Below are 12,542 nucleotides of genomic sequence, written 5' to 3'. Positions count from 1 at the left end.
CATCAGATGTGGTCTTGATAGAACATGTTGGTAAGACAGTGAAGGGTGACCATGCGGGACATTTTTCTGAGAGAAATATTTGGCACAATGGAGGAGGCCTCATGATCCTCAGATTCAGGATCTCAGTGAAGAGACAACTCCTTTGCCTGTGGGACAATTCTGGGAGAAATTCTCTGATATGTCCAGGCCACAAACGATCAGATTTGTTGGATCCTAAGCAACTTCTAGGATAATATACCCCTGGGGGAATTCTGCTCCAAAAAATTAAAAATTTGGCACCATAAACTTAAAAATTCTGCACACAATATTTTAAAATTCTGCATATTTTATTTGTCAAAACAACACAGTATAATCACAGCAACTTCAATTATTTGGGTAATTTATTTCAAAATACCAAGTATGTCTGTAACAACACAGACAACAAAAAAGATTCAATAAATGTTTTTTGACAAATAGATGCCTTAGTAGGTATATTAATACAGAACTCGTAGTTTAAATGAATTATTACTCAAATACAGAACCGTATTTCCCATACCCTCAGAAGCAGTGCAAAGGCTTGGGGGAGTCAGGGGTAAAGGAGGAGCTGAGGGAGAGGGAAGTAAATGCTGGGAAGGAATTTGGTTGTGAACTTCGAGGGTTGTTGGGTATGACTGGTTTTGGGGGGGGGGGGTTGTTAGGGAGCTTCCCCCAGGCTGACCCCTAAAGTCTCCCATTCAGTCAGAGACATCTGTCCCCCCATCCCTATGTGTTCCTGCACCATGTGTCCTTGCACCCTCAGTCCACATGTCCCTCCGCCCCCACTCAGATACCCACTCCCCCCATCCCCATGTGGCCCTGCATCCCTCCCCCATCTGACTCTGTACCCCCTTCCCCATGTCTCTGTGCCCCCCCAGCCACTCCCATCCCTGTGTCCCTGTACCCCTCCTCCTGTCCCCATGTGTGTCTATGCCCCCACCCACTCACTCCCTGTCCCTGTGTCCCTGCACCTGCCTCCCCCCGTGGCTCTGCGCCGCCACTCCCATTCAGCCCCTGCCCCAGTCTGTCTTCTCCCACTAGCCCTTCTGAGCCCCTGTCTGACTCCCCCCGGCACCCCATGCTGTCTGCTTTCTCAGAGCCGGTGTCCTGACCTGGCCCGCTTCGAAGAAGGCTCTGCAGGCTCTTTCTCTTCCCTCACTGGCCGAGAGCTGCTGTTATGTTCTATCACCACAGCACCTTCTGGTAGGCAAAAGGTGGAACTGCGACAACATTTCATCAGAAGCTTATTTCTGCGCAAAAATTTAAAAATATGTGCGGCTCACTAATCATGCGCATGATATAACGCAGAATTCCCCCAGAAGTAGATAATAAGATTTAAGATTCCTGCTACATCCCCTTCCTTGCTTGTCACTTCACCATACCCTTTTTTCCCCTTTTCTTCTTTTGTCTAATACATTCCAAGTTTGATCAGCTTTGAAATTAATGTAATTCTATGATATAATTGCCATAACTAGCATGACAGGCTGACAGCCTAAGCACCCTTGACTATGCGTGAAGGAGAACTGATGGGAGGGGACCAAAGCATGCCAAGCAGATGTCATCCTACTACAGAGACATGAGCTGGAATCTAGATTCTAAACTGCAGCTGTTCATGACTCACCTGTCTGTTCAATTCAATATCCTGTCTGCAGCATGGGAATGAAGCAAGCAGCTGGGTGACAGAAGTTTCTCTTTCTTTTCTATCTTCTCATCCCCTCCTGTCTGAAGAGCAGCAACAATAACTGTTGAACCAAAATCCAGCAGATTGGACAAGGTCCAATACAGTGGGCTCTCACTTCCCTCCCTCCCTCCACCCCCAAAGAGAGGCTTTCAGTATCTGCAGGAGACTTTTAAAGCAGTAATTCCTTTGAAGGACTTCACTGAATGTAGAAGAGAAAAATGGGGAACTTCTCCAAGATGAATAATGATTTAACTTCTGAATTACAAGTACCCATGTACTATAATTACCCATTAATTCTCTAACAGTAAAAAGAGGGGTCTAGAAACTCCTTTGAGCCATCCAAACAACTCAACTGAAATCAGTGGAGTTACACTAGCCTGACAGCTGGAAATGAGAAGAAATCCATGTTGCCAGGGTGGCGGCACTCCCTTGGGGCCCTTCTGGGAACAATTCACCCAGCTGCAGGTCTCCACTGGTATGACTCTGTCCCTAAGATGGCTGGTGTAGTGGTGGTTTGCGCCCTCTGGCCAAAGCACCATTCAGTCCTACCCCTTTCAGGGCAGTAAGGTTACCAGGGAATCAGGAACAAAACAAATAACTCAAAAACAGGGTTGTTCCATAAACTTTCAGTTGGGTGCTGGCGTTCTATTCAGGCTTGTTCTCCCAAACAATTTATGCTTCTGTCGATTCCCTTCTCAAAGTCTAGTCATCCTTAGTTGATCTGCAAGCTCCACCTCAGGGCTGCATTCAGGCTTCTCTCCCACCAAGAAAGGCAGAATTCTGTTCTCCTCCCTGATCAGCACTGAACTGGGCTAGGCCTTCTTTTATCTCCCCCCTCTCCATACCTGACACTGGCTGCAGCTATAGCAGGACAGAATCAGTTGGTACCACAGGATCTGTTGTGACAATTGGTCTATAACTTTTACCCACTTTGGAATTTACCATGGAAGGTAGGTCAAGTTAATTTCAATAAAGAAAAGTTATCAACAGGTACAGGAGTAGAGTTGCCAACTTTCTAATCGCACAAAACTGAACACCCTGGCCCCGCCCCTTCCCCGAGGCCCGGCACCCCGCTCACTACATTCCCCTTCCCTCAGTGGCTCACTCTCCCCCACTCTCACTCACTTTCACTGGGCTGGGGTGCACGAGGGGGGAGGGCTCTAACTGGGGCTGCAGGCTCTGGGGTGGGCCAGAAATGAGGGGTTCAGGGTGCAGGAGGGGGCTCTGGGCTGGGGGTTGGGGCTCTAGGGTGGGGGCAGAGATGAGGGGTTTGGGGTGCAGGAGGGGGCTCCAGGCTGGGTGGTGGGGCAGAGGGGTTCAGGGTGTGGGAGGGGGCTCTGGACTGGGGCAGAGGGTTGGGGTGCAGGGGGGTGAGGGCTCCTTCTGGGGGTGCAGGCTCTGGGATGGGGATGAGGGGCTTGGGTTGGGGGGGGCCTCAGGCCTGGGGCTCGGGGCCTGGCCTTACCTCCAGTGGCTCCTGGTCAGCGGTGCAGCAGGGGGACTAAGGCAGGCTTCCTGCCTATCCTGACTCCGCGCTGTGCCCCGGAAGCAGCCAGCAGGTCTGGCTCCTAGGCAGAGGCGTGGCAGGCGGCCCCACAGCTCCCATTGACCACAGTTCCCAGCCAATGGGCGTGCGGAGCCAATGCTTGGGGTGGGGGCAGCACACGGAGCCCCCTGGCTCCCCTGCCTGGGAGCTGGACCTGCTGGCCAGTTGCGCAGCGCGGAGCCAGGACAAGTAGGGACTAGCCTGCCTTAGCTCCACAGCACCGCCGATTGGACCACCGCCCACTGCTGACCGGAGCTACCAAAGTCCCTTTTCGACAGGGTATTCCAGTCAAAAACCGGACACCTGGTCACCCTATACAAGAGAACCAGACACAGAGACTAAATTAGTCCGAACAAAAAGCCACGTTGATAGTCCTTGAATTATATGTTGAAATCATTCTTGGTAAAAACAGAAGACACAGAATCAGATATTAATGACCTAAAATTGGTGTGTCAGATATTAGGCCTAATTGGTGGACAAAATAATGAGGTGACTGGCTATTCCACCCCACCATTCCCTTTTATGGGTCCTTAAAGAAAGAGATGGAGAGGAATAACAGAGGCTACTGAAGCAAGCTTCAATATCATATCTGCCACCCACACCAACTCCTGGGACCTTGGGCCCTCATCCAAAGGATCCAAATGACATTGCCATCTGCACTAGCTCCAGCTAAATCCCAAACACCACCTGGAATGAAAAGGGATCAGACTTTAACAGCAGCAGCAACAGTTCCAACTCATACCAACTAACTTCTATTTTACCCAAAAGGACAGTTATCGTCTTTGATACCATCTAAGAGACTGTCAAACAAGGGAGGTTTTCCTTCTAAAACTCTCTCCAGCTAAAGAGAACAGGAATATGCAATGTTGTTAAAATAAAAGCCTTACTTAATACTTTACATTTCAAATGCTTTAATTGTTTTTCTTTCCTGTATCTTTAATAAAAGGTTAAAGGGATTTCTTATGGTGTGTTTGCCATAGTACTCAGCAGACTAAGGTCTCCGTATGCCAAACCTTGTTTAACTCTGTTAAATGCTGAATTGTAACTGAGTTAGACTAGATAGGCCAAAGGTGCTAGCATATCTCCTTAAGCCTCTTGTCACCAGTGTGGAGCCTCTCTGCATCATCCATCAACTCCATTGCTGCTAGTGTGGGGCCCCATCCCACGCCTCCTACTCTGGTTTTCCCCTAGAAATAACCAGAGTCGGCTGTGTAGCCAGGGATTAGTCTAGAGTGCAAAGTGCACCTGTCACACAGAACAGAGTCTTTATTTAGGCAGCTACTTAGAGTTAATTAAGAAGATCAGAGTGGTGAAGCACACACAGAAACTTTGAGCCTTAGTTAATACAGACCAATATAATTGAAATAATAGGAAAAAATATACATAAGAATAAGATAAGAACAGTAAAGGGGTTTCCTGCATTGTTCATACTTAAAATTTTACATTGTGCATACTTACAACCTTATGGAGACCATCTGACGCAAGTAGGGAAAAACAGTCAGTGGAGCATGCCACAAGAGGAAGGTGCTGGACTGGCTGCCTTATGTTATCCCAGTGTCCCAACTAGGGATGGGTTTGATAACCTTTTTATACACCTTTTTCCATTCCACCCACATACCTCTGGGACTATATCTGATTATGTCTCAGCCCCTATTCATATTTGGTATTGCAAGAGACCAATTTTAGGGTTCCAACTCTCCATATATAGTATTCTGGTTGACCATAATTACATTTCCAACAGTTAACCCAATCATTTATATCAGTCCCTTTCCCAATAGTTCTGATATGTCAATGCAGGGCCACCCGGGGGGGAGGGGGGCAAGTGGGGCAATGTGCCCAAGGTCCTGGGCCCCACAGAGGCCCCCACGAGAATATAGTATTCTATAGTATTGCAACTTTTTTTATGGAAGGGGCCCCCGAAATTGCTTTGCCCCGGGCCCCCTGAATCCTCTGGGCAGCCCTGCATCAATGTGGTTAGCTCGTATTGCAAAAAGCCCGTAATATACTATCATTTGTTTGTGGTTTACCTGTTTATCACAGGATGCAGTACTAAACTATCACGAGATATATATTGCTAAATTATATAACTTTAGATCAAACACCTACCCTTTCATAGCCATCAGATGAGCACACAATACTCATGACTAATGGTAGCTTATGCCAACTGCCAACTTCTACTGGGCCTCACTCTAAGCCCTTTATCCTTAAACCCTATAGCCAAGCCAATTTTTAATACATATATTTTGGTTCTTCTGATTGCTGTTACTGCTTCAATAACTTCCCTTATTATTTCTATAAGTATGCTTAGCAGATAGATTATATTTTACTCAAAAGTATAGAGCCTCCAAGATCAGGTCAGGGGTCAACAGTCAATAGCTGAGTAGCTAACAGGCTTAATATACTGCAAAGGGAATCAACAAACCTGCCCTTAAATAACGAGTCAATGGGTAAGCAAATTCTCTAAGAGAGAATACATCACTGGGGACAGTGACTGCCAAAGCTGCATTCTGTACTCCTGAGGGAATTTTGCACCAAAAAAATTAAAAATTCTGCACACCATATTTTAAAATTCTGCAGATTTTATTTGTCAATAAATATATGTAGCTCCAGCATGACAGTGGGAAGCACAGGCCACTGCCTGCATTGAGGTGGGAGATCATCCTGAAGCCCCCAACTCCCCCAGTACAGGGACTTGGCAGTGAGGTTGTACCTGACCTGACACAGTGCAAGGGTTGGGCCTGCCCCAGAAACACCCTGTGGTTCCTCTGCACCAGGTGCATCAGGTGTGGGTGGGCAGGCTCAGCCCAGCAGTATCCAAGTGTGGGGGGATCCAGGTATGGGGTGAGAGGTTTCTGTGTGGGGCAATCTGGATATGGGTGGCTCAGCGGCTGCACAAGGGCTCATTGGGGGATTCCGGGTGCAGGGGTATTGGGACTCTGCAGAGGATCCAGATGAAGGTGGTTGGGGCTCAGCAGAGGGGTCTGGGTGTAGATAGGTGGGGCTTGTCAGGATGAGGGTTTGATGGGCTTGCTTAACGGGGGAGCCCTAGCTGCTGCCGAGGGGATGCCACATGCTGCTTCCCCCCGCGATTCCCTTTCTTCTCCATTCTTCTCCCCTCACTCCCACATTCCACCCCCCTTCCATCCCACCCTGTTACTCTCCCTTCCCTCATCCCTTCCCCCACTTATCCAGCCCCACTGTGGGCACTCACTGTTGCACAGAAAACAGGAAGGCTCCCAGCACACAGAATGGGAGCCTGACTGGCACTAGGACCCAGGAGGCATTCAGCTGCAGAGTCAGCAAAGGCGAGAGGCAGCCTCCTTCAGCTGGGCAGCTCCATGCTTGCAGAAATGAGGAAGGGGACAGTGGCATATAACCCAATATCCCCCCCATGCCTCACCTCTGTTTGGGGGAAGCAATCCCCCAGATAAAACTGCACCCATGGTCGTTCTCCCCCACCCCGTGCGGCTTCCCTTTGCTTCCCTGCCATTTTCAGCAGGGAAGCACAGGAATTCTGCAGGAGAGCTGTTTTCTGTGGGCGCACAGTCACTCAGAATCCCCCCAGGAGTATTTATCACATCCATGACAACTACAGACTAAAAGGGCTCAATGCCAACCCCGATGCAGGCCAACATTTACTGGAAATTCTATACTGTAACTGCACTTAATTTTGACTACCATAGTCACTCCATCATACTGTCCTGGATAAGTCAGACATATCTTTCTGCCACACCGCTCCATCACAAACTTCATCAAATCAGTTCTCTTGGTACACAAACCAGTTCTCTTGGTACACAATCTTGGGCCTTCTCAAAGTCCATATAAGCCACATTCATTTGTCATGTCTTTTCTTTGAATTCCTCCATGAGGATTTGTAGTGCAAATATGGCATCACAAAACCTGCTCTTTCCTGGCATGAATCCATATTGACTCTTCCAAATTTCAACTATTCCACACAGATGTTTTTCAATGAACTTTTCCCATACTTTCATCACGTGTGATGTCAACTTAATTGGGCAACTATCACATACTGTAATATCTTGTTTATGTTTAAAAATAGGCACCACAAAGCTTTTATACCTTTCATCTAGCATTTTCCCTTTCTTAAGAATATAAGTGAAAAAAATTGTTAGATACTTGATGCCTTCCCTTCTCAAAGACTTCAACGCATCCATTAGTCCGTCATCTGGCTAGGTGCTTTCTTTTCATTTTCCTAAGTACATCTGCTGCAATCTCTTCCTCCTGCATGTAATCTATCACACCTGGGTTTGGCATACATGTTCTTAATTCCCCCCCTTGCATTCTACTCATTCATCACTCTTTCAAAATAATCACTACAAACTTTGATTGATTCACCTTTTCTTTGCAATAAACCATATTCATTTCTAATGTAAGCAAACTCATTCACATTCCTCATAATTTTCCCTCTTGTCCAGGTGAATCTATAGATGTTCTTCTCTCCCTTATATTCTCCTACTCAGTTTTACAGCTTGACACAGGCCATGCTTTTAGCTGTCAACACATCTTTTGGCCTCTTTTTGTCTCCATGTCGCCATCTTATCACTGCTGAAGCCATTTACCTTAGGGTTACCATACGTCCTCTTTTTCCCGGACATGTCCGGCTTTTCGGCAGTCAAACCCCCGTCCGGGGGGAATTGCCAAAAAGCGGAACATGTCCGGGAAAATGGCGGCTCTGTTTAAGAGCCCGGCTGCCTGAACGCTACCGGCTTCGGGCAGCCCCGTGCCTGGAGACCCTGCGCCGCCGGAGCCCGGGAGGGGAAGTGCCCGGCTGGGGGCGCAGGGTCTGGAGGCACGGGGCTGCCCGAAGCCGGTAGCGCTTGGGCAGCCCAGCTCTTAAACAGAGCGGGGGCGGCTGGAGCCTCCAGCCCCCGGGGCTCTGTGTAACTGACCCAGTGTCAGTTACACAGAGACAAAGAGGAGAAAAGCCTCCAGCCCCCGGGGCTCTGTGTAACTGACCCAGTGTCAGTTACACAGAGCCAAAGAGGAGAAAAGCCTCCAGCCGCAGGGGCTCTGTGTAACTGACACAGTGTCAGTTACACAGAGCCCCAGCCGCTGGAGGCTCTGTTTAAGAACCGGGCTGCCCGAGAGCTACCGGCTTCGGGCAGCCCCCTTGCCTCCGGACCCTGCGCCCCCAGCCGGGCACTTCCCCTCCCGGGCTCCGGCGGCGCAGGGTCCGGAGGCACGGGGGCTGCCCAAAGCCGGTAGCGCTGGGGCAGCCCGGCTCTTAAACAGAGCCTAAGAGGAGCAGAGCCTCCAGCTGCGGAGGCTCTGCTCCTCTTCGGCTCTGTGTAACTTATACAGTGTAAGTTACGCAGAGCCGCCGGAGCCCCGGAGGGGAAGTGCCCGGCTGGGGGCACAGGGTCCGGAGGCATAGGGGCTGCCCAAAGCCCGAGCGCTACCGGCTTCACGGTTTGCTGGGCAGCCTCCAGACCCTGCGCCCCCGGCTGGGTGCTTCCCCTCCCGGGCACCAGCTGCGCTGGGGAAGCGCCAGCTGGGGGCGCAGGGTCTGGGGGCTGCCCGGGAAACCGTGATGCTGGTAGCACTGGGGCAGCCCTTTCCCCCTGGCTGGGAGTGGGAGGGGGCGGAGTTAGGGTGGGGGAAGGGGCGGAGTTGGGGTGGGGCTAGGGGGTGGGGAAATGGGCGGGGCCATGGCCCGTGGAGGGTCCTGTTTTTTTATTTATGAGATATGGTAACCCTAATTTACCTGCCTCCCTTTTTTTTAAGGTTACCTTTTCTTTTCCTCAGCAAATTCATTAACTTCAGGATTCCAGCCCCAAGCCTCCCTTCTTATCCTGTTCAGCAATGGTTTCGTCACTTCTACAACTTCACATGCCTTTTCCAGCAAAGTTGACTTTATTTTGAACTAGCCATTCTCTACACATCCCTGTGTGTAACCCTTCTGCCCATCTAAATTGGCAGCAACAAGGGCCGGGTTCTGTATCTAGGGGTTCCGTTTCAATAACACAATGCAAAACCAGCTCGAGCCCCCACCCAGTGACCTGGGACAATTACATACCACCTCCTGGGCGCCCCTAAGAGGCAATACTTCCCCTCTCGCAAGCACGGAGTCTGAGTGTAACAGAAAATGTTTAATAACATGAGGTAAATGACATCAGCATTAAATTGGAAAAAACACCACAAACAGGATTCATAACACAAACCATGAGCAAAAAACCCACCCCAGCAAGTTGGGCTGTGTCCTTTCCCTTGGGTTCTTGAAACCAGCAACCCAAGGTTCACCAAAGTCCCAAAAGTCCAACAACCCCCCAAAGTCTCTGTCCCTGGTCAGTGCAGCCCCAGAGTTCGGGGGGGGGGGGGCACGCAGGGTGTTAAGGGGCACCTTACGTGATCCGAGGCCGACGGGGTTCCGCCGCAGCCTTCACCACGAGCCGCTCCGCCCCGTGAGCTGCTCCCGCCATCCCACAAACTGCTCTGGCAGCTGCTCCACTCTGCTCACCGACCTGTGAGCCGCTCAGCTCTGCTCCACTTCAGCAGTCCCTTGGGCCGCTCAGCTCTGCTCCACTTCAGCAGTCCCTTGGGCCGCTCCCACAAGGCTCCACTCTGCTCGCTGCTCCGCCAGCCGCTTAGCAATATAGCTTCAAGCTTCCCCACTAGCTAACACAGCCTCAGTGATCTCAGCTCTTAGCAATTTCAGCTCATAGTAGTAGGGGAGCCCCAGTGCTAGTGTACCATTAGCCCAAAGTGAATTCAGCTCAGCAGTCAGTAACTAGACTTCTAATGGAATCAAAGTTAGCTCTGATATTCAATACTGGAGAGAGGAAATAGTGCAATTGGTGTTTCAACCCCTCAGAGAGGGGCCCATCCCATCAGGTACAAATACCTGTCCCCATCCTCTCTCTATTCACTGAGTTTTGTAACCCATGCCCCTTGTCAAGCAAGTGCTACTTAGGTAATGGTGAAGGACTCCCTCAGTCCTTCTGTCATACAACAGTTCCACTGGCCTTGATTCACAAAATCAGGGTAACAAAACTTTATTCTTCCTGCCCCAATAACAGAGAAACTGGGGATCCCACACCAGCCAAAGTAACCACTTTGAGTTGCTGTTGTTTCATGCCAGGCGAGTGGGTGTGCCTATGCAAACAAGATCAGCCCCTGGAGTTCTTTTCCACACTCGCCATAATTCACCACCAGATGTCAGGGTAGAGCTCATCCTGACTCTGCTTACATGTGTAGTCAGAAAGTCTATACATTACTGCTTGTTTAAAGGTTTTCCATCACTTAGGCCTCTCCAGTGTCCAGAGGTTCAGATGCTTCTGAGGTTTCTGCATTCTGAAGTTCATAAGGAGAAGTCTGTGCTGACTTACAATGCACTTACCAGGTATTGCCTTACAGTTGATTATTCATGATCTCTCTCTTCCTTTTATTAAAAAAGAAATCAATTTGGGACTTGGGTCTACCACTGGCATAAGTTATGAGAAGGCTTCCCTCTTCTGAACGTGAGTTTGCAATCACAAAGTCCAGTGCCAGACAAGCCTGTAAGACCATTTCCCCCTTGGAGTTTCTGGTTCCAATGCCATACCCTCCATGGACTGTTTCAGATCCAGTTTTCACAGTTAAACGTGCATTTCAATCTGCTCCAATAATTATCTTCTTGTTGCAGGATATGTTTCCAATAAGGCACAACAACTAATTAAAAAAACTCCTCTTTTACCTTTTGATCCTCTCCTAACTGTGGTGCATACCTATTTACTATGTAGATAGTTACCTCTTGCCAACGCAATTTAACCCTCATCAGTTGGTCCGAACTTCTGGTAACTTCTAACACATGGCTCAGCGTGGTTTCATCCAGAATAACTCCAACACCATTTGGGGAAGTTGAACTCCATAAATAGTAGATTTTGTAACCTTCCACCAGCATTGTGGCTTTGCAACCTTTCCATTTGGTCTCTTATACCCATGCCACATTTACTCTTCTCTCAAAGTCCTCACCTAGCTTCAAACTTCTTCCAGTTAGCGTTCTTACATTCCAACACACACTTCTCAACTTACTCCTTTAATTATAGCAGCCCTGGCCTAGTTACGATAGTCAGGCAAGGCTATTGTACATCACCTGCAGGGAACGCCCTCGCCATGGACATCAGTTCATATGAACATATCTGACACCTCTGGCTTGAAATCAGAGTTTTCTTTCTCCTAGGTGACCTGGCTGCCAATGCTGGCATAAATATTTCTCTTATCTTCATGCATCAGTACACTTTAGTGGGAATAATGTGATGCTTAATGTTAGGTTAACTTGAAGTCCTAATTTTTTAGGAATGTAGGGTAATAGCATACAGAAAAACAAAAAAGAAAATTTCTTATAAAGTCCTGGTCCTGCAAGTGCCAATGCACATGCTTAAATTTTTCATGTGAATAGTCCTATTGATTTAAATTAAGCATATATTTGAGGGACCTACATTTCAAATAAGATGGAAGGATCTGACACAGCAGACAGTCTTAGTAGATTAGTTATTAGAACAGGTAACTTTATTAATGCCTAATAACAACACATCAGTAAATCTGGACCTATATAAAAGAATGGGCAGTTGAGAGAGAAGCCAGGACTATGAATAGAGAATAGCTAGAGTGGTGTTTACAACCTGCTACACAACAACATTTTAAGGGACAGCAGAAAACAGTTGATGGGCTTCTTCGGAAGCTTTTCCACATTGTCCTTGCCTCAGTGAAGGATAAGAAGAAGAGGAAAACACTTATTTTTAGAAAAATATGATTGAATTTAGTCTGCCCATCAGGCACTATGAGAAGTGCAATGGTGGGAGGTGTTCAGCCATTAGCCCTGGCCACGGGAGTCAGGAGGTTGGGTTCTGAGCCTTGCTCTAGCAGGGACTCATTGTGCAGGTCTTAGCCCAGTCTCTGCAGCGCTCTAGAGGAGGACGGTGACTGATATTACATGTACATGTAATACCGATGCAAAGTACATGTCAGCGACAGCAGAGTCTTCATGACAATAATGCATTATGTGTGTAGGGGGTGATGCGCATGTCTCTCGCCCCCTGCATTAATAACAAAATGGCACTCTGGGCCTGGCCCCTGAATCCTGCACAGTGAGGGCAGCCGCAGGATCAGAGCCGCCCCAACGTGTTGATGAGAATTACATTTTGGCAAAACCAGAAATAAATTTTGCCAAGAATGTTCATGACTTCTCTGTTCTCCTGCCCCTGAGGGACCCAAGGCATACGGCAGGGCAAGGAAATAGGCAGGGTCCCATAGCAACACATAGGGCGGCTCAGGCCCAGCAGCCTCCTGACTCCCAGCCCT

This window comes from Trachemys scripta, chromosome 7 (assembly GCF_013100865.1).
Source record: "Trachemys scripta elegans isolate TJP31775 chromosome 7, CAS_Tse_1.0, whole genome shotgun sequence".
Lineage (NCBI taxonomy): Eukaryota > Metazoa > Chordata > Testudines > Emydidae > Trachemys > Trachemys scripta.
Note: the sequence above shows the minus strand (reverse complement) of the source record.